A 9,111-nucleotide genomic window follows, 5' to 3' on the forward strand; every position below is an offset into this window, starting at 1 on the left:
GGGATGTCCCTCGGCTTCCCGCGGGAGAGCCTGGCTGCCTAGGGGTTATCGGAGGCGAGCGGGTTGGTTGATGCCTTTTGCGGAAGAGAACGTGGCAGAAAGATGGAAAGTACATTCACGAAGGGTCCAGAAACCTGGGTTTTAGTCCAGGCTTCAATGGTGGGGTGGAGCAGACCTCACCTCTCTGAGCCTCAGATTCCTGGCCAGTAAAATGGGAGAAACACATCCATCTCACAGGGTGGGTATGACCGTGAGGTGAGATATGGGCAAGAAAGGGGTATGTGAAATGTACCCGAAATGAGGCAAATGGGAGTCGTTACTATCAATGAGATGGTACCCAAGGTGATGCAGGTTGGGCTGGGGAATTCAATTCATTTGGTCGCAGGACCCCGCGGTCCGTCAGAACCTACGAGCGAGGGCTGGACCCCCCGCCAAATCACTGGGGTGACATCGGGCGGGGAGGGAGTTGGGGAAGGAATCCCCTCACGGTGCCTGTGCCCAGTACACACTCAACAAATGCTTGTGGAATGAATCACTACGCGGTGTTTTGGAGGAGACATGGGCAGAAATGAGTAAAAGCGATGGCATGTGAGACATCTCAGTGAGAGAAGTGAGAGGCCGAGTGGCATAAGGAAAACAGCACATGCTTTAGAGCCAGAATGGCCTGGGTTCAAAGACTCAGTTTCTTCATCGGTAAATGGGGAAAGTAACGGTTCTGGGTGGTTGCCATGAGGATGTGGAATGAGACTGTGTGCATGAAGGGGCGGCCTTCCCAGGCGGTAATGGTGATGATTATTAAGGGAGGAGGCTGCTGCCTTCGTCTTAGGAGAGACTATTCAGAGGCCTTCAGTCCTTCACCCTCCAGTGAGGCAGGTGCCCCTGCTTCTCCTTCTCCTCCCTGCCGCCCCCCCCCCCGCCACCCCGTTTCCGAGGGTTGCAAGGGTCTGGCTTTCAAGGTGACTTCCGGGTGGGCCCTTTGGGAGCAATGAGTAGGGAGCATGATTGTCTAGAGGAACCCAGAGGTCCAACTTGGCTTTAGAGAAAGACTTGCGGTTCGGAGGAAGGAGTCTGTCCCTGGCCACCGAACAGACTGCCCACGAAGGAATAGCCGAGATGTTCAAGGGGAACCGAACCCAGAAGAGGGAGCCCCTGGGAAGAGAGGGTGATGGGAGATCTCGCTTCGTGCCCCTGGCAGGTGGCGGGTGGCCCTCGAAGCCCTTTCCCAGTCTGCTTTTTCAAAGGCTCTCAGTTCTAGTAGTGTGTCTGTGGGGACGAGGTCAACGTCTGATCCCACAGAACCCTGCTAACCCAGCACCCCCTCACTTCCTCATTTTCCCAGTGGGGATCTTCCTCCCTGTCACCCCGGCCACCCCTACATATGCCCTTTCTTTACCTCTTGCCAGCCTCCACATTCAGCTGTTCATCAAGCCCCATTGCTCTTTTCTTCCAGTGTCCCTCCTGTCCCCCACCCCCTCAGTTCTTATCTCACACCTGGACTATTACATTAGCCTTCTGACTGATTTTTCCCGTCTCCAGCCTATACCCGCTAATCAGAAACCCTCAGCCTCCTCATTTCCAGGAGGATCAAGCCCAAACTCCTTATTTGGGTGTGTTTGTTCTTCTGCCACCTGGCCCTGTTTTGGGGGACTCGGTAGAGCTGTTGGCTGGGTCTCCTGGCACCATCCGGCACGCCAGACAGGCCGGGCTCAGGTTTACCCCTGGGCTCTGTCCACACTATCCTCCTTACCTGTGATGCCCTGACTCATTCTGCCTCCCTAGACCTGCCCATCCTTAAGACCTGCTTAGGGCCCTCCTCCTCCCCTCCCCTCCCTCTCCTCTTTGCCTTGCCCTCGCCTACCTCCTTCGCCTCTTCTATGAAGCCTTTCCTGACCACCCTGGCCTGGGATCTCTTTTTCTCCTCAGACCTCCTTTATTTGGGCCTCTCCAGCCCGCACACCAATGTTGGCTTTGGCCACTCCTGGCTGTCGTTTCCAGGGAAGGGAGGGAGGCAAGGGGGCGACACTGGTGGAAATCCTTCTGGGAGGGGGTGACTCAGGATTGTTTCTGCCCCAGTGTCAGGCCTCCTACGGACGGGGACCAGATGCTGGGGGAATTCCCACCTATCCAGGCTAACCAAGGAAAAAAAGCTCCCTTGCTTTACTGGAATGCCAAATCTGTCCTTTCCCATATGCTCTGCCCATTTCATTCTAGAAATAGGGTGTCGAAGAGGAGAAGGCTCTGGGAGCTTTCCCAATCTTGAGTTTGTGCCACACAAAAGAAGGTGAACCCAGCAGCCGGCTCGACTCAGGAAGTTTTGTCTAGAAGGGAACTTGAGCGCCAGGCTGGTCTAATCCTCTCGTCTTGTGGATATGGAAGCTGAGTCTTAGAGAGACGTGGTATGGGGATTTGAACGGGGCCTTAGGCTCTGTCTTAAGTGCTCCTCTTGGGCCCCAGTCCTCCTGCTCCTGCTCTCTGGGGGCTGTGCCCTGAGTGGCATCCAGAGTGCCCCTTTCGCACCACCCTGGCGACCTTCTACCCCAGCCGATGAGCGAGACGAGACTTCTGAGCGCTGCTTCTCCCCTTGAGGTCTCTGCAGTGGTTCTGACCTCTCTTCTGGCCTTGGCTGCCTCAGGACAATGACAGACAGAGTGGCAAATCTGTAGCCACAGGAGCTGCCCCAGCGGCTGGTGAGGAGGTGCCCTGGGCACACTTCCTAATTCCAAGAATAGGGTTGAGGTGGGGTGGGGCTTAGGAGGGGGGTTACTTCATCCCTGGCCAGTGCTGTAGGCTGAGGAGGAAAGGGGGATGGGAGAGGCCAGGTGGCGGGAGGCCCTGCCTCTTTTAGACAGCTCTGGGGTTCTCAGAGAGTTAAGGGGCTCTCGGGGACCCCCAGACAGGGCTCCTGCAATGCCCGGTCAGGGGTGGGAAGATGAAAGAGGGAGCAAGAAAGGGAGAGAGGTGTAGAGGACGTGAAGACTTGATCCCTAGTTAAACAAACACAGCCCTACCGAGTGATGTCAGCATCGCTGAAAAAAGTCGAGTGCCCCATTGCCATAGGTGTGTGTCAACCAGCCCTGCCTCTCATCAAACAGTGTCAGCCCCTCTCCGCCTCCCATCCCCCACGGGAGCAGGGATAAACAGCAGGTGCCATGTGACAATATTGAGGAACAAAAGGGTGCCCCTGTCGCCTCCCGCTTTGTGGAGGGAAGGAGGGGCAGGTCCTGATTTACTGGAGAGACCTGGTTGGGGGGGGGGGTTGGGGAGGGCAGGAGTGGGGCTTGAGGGAAGTAGAGGGCCAGAAGGGAAGAACATGCCCAGCGTAGGAGACGTGGGTGTGTGGACAGTTTCCAAGGCTTGGCAGGGAAATGGGGTCACATTTGGGGCAAGGGGGATCCAGGGTTCTTGCAGAGCTAAGGAGCCGGGAAGGGGGCAGGACAAAGGGGAGCTAGACTCTGTGTGTGTGGGGGGAGGGGTTATGGGCTGAGCAGACTTCCTCCCAGGCTCCTTCAGGGCCCCTCATAGAACCCTAATGCCCCCCTCCCGCCCCAGTGAGTTTGTACAACAGAAAGCCCACAGGTATCTCTTCCCAGGCGTATCTCTGCATAGGTCTGTCTCCATCAGCAGAATACTTTGGACAGAGATGGGCTCCAACGTGGCACCCAAGTTAATGCATAGAGAGGCTCGGAGCGGTGCCTGGCCACGGTGAGCGTGCCACGGATTCTGACCGTGTTATTATTACCATTACTTTGGTTACTCCGGAGGATTCTCTTCCTTGCTCTGCAACCGCAGTCAGGTCACTCTGCCTTTCTTGGTCTTTCTTTTCCTATCCGCCTGCATACGTTCATCCAGTCCGCCCTCCCTCTTCATGCCCTTGTCCCTCCGAAATTTCCCAGGACTGGTTAGAAGAGAAGCAGAGAATCTTTTTAGACGAGGGCGGATGCTCTCGGGAGCAGGTAAGAGCCATCTGTGGGGTTTTGGTTAGGTCTGGAGGTGATCCTGTCATTGTGGCCCAGGCTGACTTCCTCCTCAGCCCTGCTGTGTGTGTGTGTGTGTGTGTGTGTGTGTGTGTGTGTGTATGTGTAAGGTGTGTGTGTGGGGGGGTTCTTTGATGGGCACATGTGCCAGGCACGGGAGCAGCCCCAGCACGGTCGACTCGCCCTGGCATTCTTATCACTTGTCCCTACCGGGGCGGTCGCTGTGTTCTGGGGAAAGGAAAGGTCACTTTGAGGTTTCCTCTTTGCTCTAGCTGCTGGTTCCTTCCCGCCTCATCCAAAGTGGGAGCCACAGGGCAAGAGCCATCTCTGAGCGGCTGGTGGCTGTGGCTGGGGATGGGAGGTGGGGACGGGAGAGGAGGGCTGCCCTCTCAGCTGGGAACTGCGTCCCTGGCAGGTGGAGGGAGGGTAGAGGTTGTAGGTCTCCCTGTCGCTTTATCAATATTCCTTTTATTCCTACTGCCCGCGTGTTTCTTGGGCAAATTTCTCACTCCGTTTTCCCCCTGGTCTGGTTTCCTCATCAGTCACATGGAGAGAAGGATGCGATATCCCTGAGTTGTGTTCCTGCTCTCTGGCAGTTCTAGGGACTGGTACCTTTGCAGGGGAGAGATTCATGGCCATCACCCCCCAAACCCCCTCAGTACACCCACTCTCTCCTCCTTCTCTGCTTTCCCTACTGGGGACAGCAGTTGGGCTGAGGGAATAGGCTCCAGCAAAAGGGATTGAGGTCAGACTTTGCAAAGCACTTTCCCGCAGTGAGCCCAGACCAAGGTCATGGGATCCCTGAAACAGACACTTAAAATAGGCTTAGTCTTACTTGGAAGTGGGCGAGTGGACAAGGAGACCAGTGAAGGGCCCTTCGGTCTGGTTCAAGGACTCCAGAGCTTGGTCAGCACCAAACTGGTATCTCCTTCCTTCAGGGAGCCGGCTGTGGTTATTCAGTTCAGATCAACACACACTCACTCAACACCCACTACTTGTCAATCTCTAGGAAGACTCTGGACATTAAAAGGCAAAAGAAGAGTCCATCTCCGCCCCCAGGGTTTTTTACAAATGGGTATTTAGAACAGTCGCTGGAGTGTGGGAAGTGCTGGGAAGGCCAAGGTGGTGGAGGGGACATGTGTGTTAGTCTCCATGCTGCCCAAGGTTGGGGGGGGGTTGCCAGGTTCTGAACACTAAGACCGTGGGGCTCTGGGCGCGGGGAGGGTGTGGGGGGACATGGGGCTCTGGGTGTGAAAAGGAAGTGGGGGGACTGTGGGTCTCTGGGTGTGGGGAGGGAGTGGGGAGGACTGTGGGGCTCTGGGCTTGAAGAGGGAGTGGGAAGGACCGTGGGGGCTCTGGGAGAGGGTTGTCTCTGTGAGTGAAGCCATCCAGGGGCATGGCCCTCTCTTCATCTGCCCTACTTGGGGCACCATGCCACTCCTAGGGGCACACTCTTAACTCGGGTCTTCCTTCTGGTGGCTCAGATTCAACAGGGCCAAGTATAAGTGGGGGGGTTCATGCTAGAAAGAGAAAAGATTGGCTGGAGACCTCACGGTCTGATTTTGAGGAATGGGGGCATTTTCTGAGGGTGACTTGAGACCCCTCAGAGCTTCAGGATGGGAGGTTAGGAAGCTGGGAGCCGGGGGAGCTGGCCCAAACCACCGTCCTGACCAAAACCCTCTTGTGTGGAAGCTTTCACCTGGGAGCCACGTCCCCTGGGTCCTGTTTCCCCGGTCTGATGGACTGCTCCCTCGCTCGGTCTCTCCTAACTCTCAGTCTCCCTTCCTTCTGCCTCTTCCAGCCCCTCAGGATTAATGGGGATAAATGGGACTCCATGCAGCCCATGTGGGAGCCCCGAGCTGGTGGAGAGATACAGGAGTGCAAGAGAGCATCTAAGGGGCAGAAGGAGAAGGAGACAGCCACACAGCAGGCTGGGGAGCCCAGCATTATGTGCTTTTTGCTTGCAAGACTTGAAAAGAGGGGAGACGTGCAGCCAGCAGCTTCAAAGGCTGGTCCCCCAAGGAAGGCCCAAGATGTTTGTTCTTTCCTTTGCAGAGGAAAGCAGCCCTTGCAAAACAGCCAGCCCTTTCTTTCACCTCACTCTGTTTTGGGGTCTGGCAGGCCTCCTCCACTAGATTCCATCCTGCAAGCTCCCCGCAGCCTCCTGCCCTGCAGCCGAGGTCCTTACACGGGAGTGAGGACCCCGCGGGCTCCTCAGATGTGAAGGGCTGGGGGCGGCTCTCAGACTCAGGGGCCGCAGCGTCTTTCCCACTCGTGCTCAGGTTGGCAGACAGCCCACCCCCGTGGCCGGCCGTCTCCTGTCGCTCCTCCTCTGGGTGCCCCCCGGTGCCCACCCTCTTCAAGGGATGACCCCCAGCCCCGTGGGGTGGGCTGGGTGGGGCTTACCGGTGAGTGAGCAGGGCTGGCTGGGCAGGGCTGCAGGTGTGTCTGGGGAGCAGGGAGCCGAAAGGTGTTCCGAGGTGTGCGAAAGGGCTCTGCTCAAATAATCCAGGGAGGCGTTTATAAATAACTTTACCTCAGGGCCACGGGGTGAGCCCCGGCTTCTGATTGGCTCCGAGGGGAAGTGGTTTTGAACACTACACCATAGCTAAGCCTGAGGAGATAGGAAAAGGAGATAAGGGGAAAAAGTTCCCAAATGAACAGCCCTTTTTTTGTTTTACCTGAGGAGCAGAGCTGCTTGATGGGAGCTTGGCACTTCCTAAATCCACCCCGAAGACAATAGGTCACATTCAGCGGGGCCCCTGGCCCACAGGCTCCCCCAAGGCAGCCAGCAGAGCCCGAGGAGGGGACAAGGCAGACCCCTCTCCGAGCCTGCTGTCCTGCTGCTTGTAGGGCTGGGGTCAAGCCAAAGAGCCTCTTGGACAATGGAACCCATTGAGGCCACCCGAGGGGTGGGGTCCCGGGGCTGCTTGCTTTGAAGGTTGGAGAGCTGGCCGTGCGTTGGAGGGACGGTAGACCTCTGAGCGCCCCTGAGTAAGGGGATGAGCCCTGAGGAAGCCCTGAGCGCCCTTGGGAGGTTTGGGGCTGCAGTGGAGACCCGGTTCCCAGCTCTGTCCCGGCCCTTAAGCCACTCGTAAGCTCCGCGCCTTGGTCTACCCACCAGTGCCACAGGGGAAATATTCCTCGCCCTCCTAACTTCCCAGGTGGGTGCAGGGGGAACATCGGGGTTTGGGATCAGGCAAAGGAGCTCAAGAAACAGGACTTATGGCAACTATATGTAAGGTGACAGGAAGGCTGGCAAGTCTCTAAATCATAGGCCTCTGTCACTTCCAGGAATTAATGTCTGCCTGGTCACGGCTCTGCTCAGGCTGCTACCTGCCTTCTGGATTAGAGCCGCCTGCCCATCCCATGTCCACTGAGTGCTGTGGGAGAACCTCAAAGAGGGTGGGTAGGAGGGTCGGGGGATCTTTCTCCACATATCTCCCGGGAGGGAGAGTCCCCACCTGATGCCAAGAGCTCCTTCTTTGGGACATCTGGAGCAACGCTGCTCTGGTTCTGAATCGTCCTCCCATCTCTCCAGAAGAAAACGGATGCTCGGAGGTGGGCTGAAACCAGTACGGGGTGCTTCGGCAAGGCCTCCCTGGAAGCCAGGGTGAAAGTCCCAGCGGGAAGGCAAAATGAGCTGGTTTCGGCACCCAGTAGGGGCTCAATAAATATGTGTTGAATGAATGAAAGAAGGAATTGTCTGTAAGCCCAACCCAGGGGAGAGTTTACAGATGCATTGCTTGTGGGGGCGAGAGAAATGCCAGAGGTCACTGAGAGTTGTCAGGGTGTAGCCAGGGGCCTGAACATGATGAAAGAGGGCTAGAACGGCAAGCCACCCTGCCACCGGGTAAGGGGCATGCCCTGCCACCTGCTGAAGGAAGGATGTGTGCGTGGCCACTTCCTCTGGGAGCACTTCCCCAGGCTCCTGCATTGGCTTAGCTGCTAGGTTCCCATGACTCCCTTCGCTTCGCCATGGTAACCATACGCTGATCACGACTGATGGTAGTTATGCCTTCCATTGTCAGTGTTTCTCCAAAGGCTTGGTCCTCCATAAGAAGGGTGGGGCAGTGCCAGTTTTGTTCGCTTTGGTATCCCTACCACCTCGCCTAGCTCCTGCACTTAGAAGGAGCTTAGGATAGATTTATGGAATAAGTGAAGGCCTGTCTTTAAACAAAGCAGAACCAGAGGGCAGGGATTTGTCTAGGCCTCTCCAGCATTGCCCAGTGGCATTGACCTATTCTGAATTTTGGGCAGGCAATTCCTAGAAAGCAGATGAGTCATCTGGTTCTCCCTATAGCCCGGGTGACAGTGGCCATCAAGATCAAACAACTAAGTCCCCTTCCTGGGGTACAATGCCTGACGAGGAAACTTCTGGTCGGAATTTGGTTCCTTCAGAACAGAGAATGCATTGCCCAACTGACTGGAGCATCTGGGGCTGCCTGCAGGTACATTTGTCTCTTAAATGACCTATGGACATTCGGCTCTGCCAATTGGTCTAGTGTGAGTTTTGTTAATGTGAGTCAGTCTCCCTTGAGTGTGATTGACTTTCCGTAGTAACATGTGGCTTCGACACAGGTGATCTGGTTTAATTCTCATAACAATCATGTAATGTAGGCATGTTGCTCTCATTTTTCAGATGCAGAAGCTGAGGTTGACTCAAGTGAAATAACTCGCCACTAGGTCAGAAAGATCTGGACGGAAGAGACGGAATCAAACCTGGATATTATAGTTTCCAATCTTATGTTTTGTCCACTATATCACTTTCACGTTTGAACCTGAAAAGCTAGGAATGAGGCCCTATACGAGATCCTTTTAGACACTTTCAGTCTCCCTGTTAGGTATATCTCCAAAAGTAACCTCGATGAAGATGGCTGGGGCCTCCAGAACAGATTCTGGGCCTGAGACCTTGTTAGCTCTCCTCTCCAACCCTTCTCCTGCCATTTTGGCAAAATTCGAGATAGGTAGATCTTGTATAATTAGGGGAGGAGGGATTAGATGAGCCCAGAGGTTTCTGTGAAGTCACCAAGGGAGATGGATGGAGGCCTCAGAATCTGGGCCCTGGTCATGGGTGGGAGACCCGGGAAGGAGGAAGCCAGACCAGAGGTTGGATGAGCAGAGGACAGGCAAGGTA

At 55.7% G+C, this 9,111-nt stretch overlaps 1 protein-coding gene across 1 annotated transcript in view; it reads right to left on the reverse strand.

Annotated features, from left to right (window-relative positions):
• SLC26A9 (solute carrier family 26 member 9) overlaps positions 1 to 6,648 on the reverse strand; it is a 27,658-nt gene extending 21,010 nt beyond the window's left edge. The window contains exon 1 of the mRNA XM_060644293.3: positions 6,381 to 6,648. The gene's annotated coding sequence lies outside the window, so the exon portion shown is untranslated. The remainder of the gene's footprint in view (positions 1 to 6,380) is intronic.
• Positions 6,649 to 9,111: the final 2,463 nt, after the last annotated feature.

This window comes from Panthera onca, chromosome F1 (assembly GCF_046562875.1).
Source record: "Panthera onca isolate mPanOnc1 chromosome F1, mPanOnc1 haplotype 2, whole genome shotgun sequence".
NCBI lineage: Eukaryota > Metazoa > Chordata > Mammalia > Carnivora > Felidae > Panthera > Panthera onca.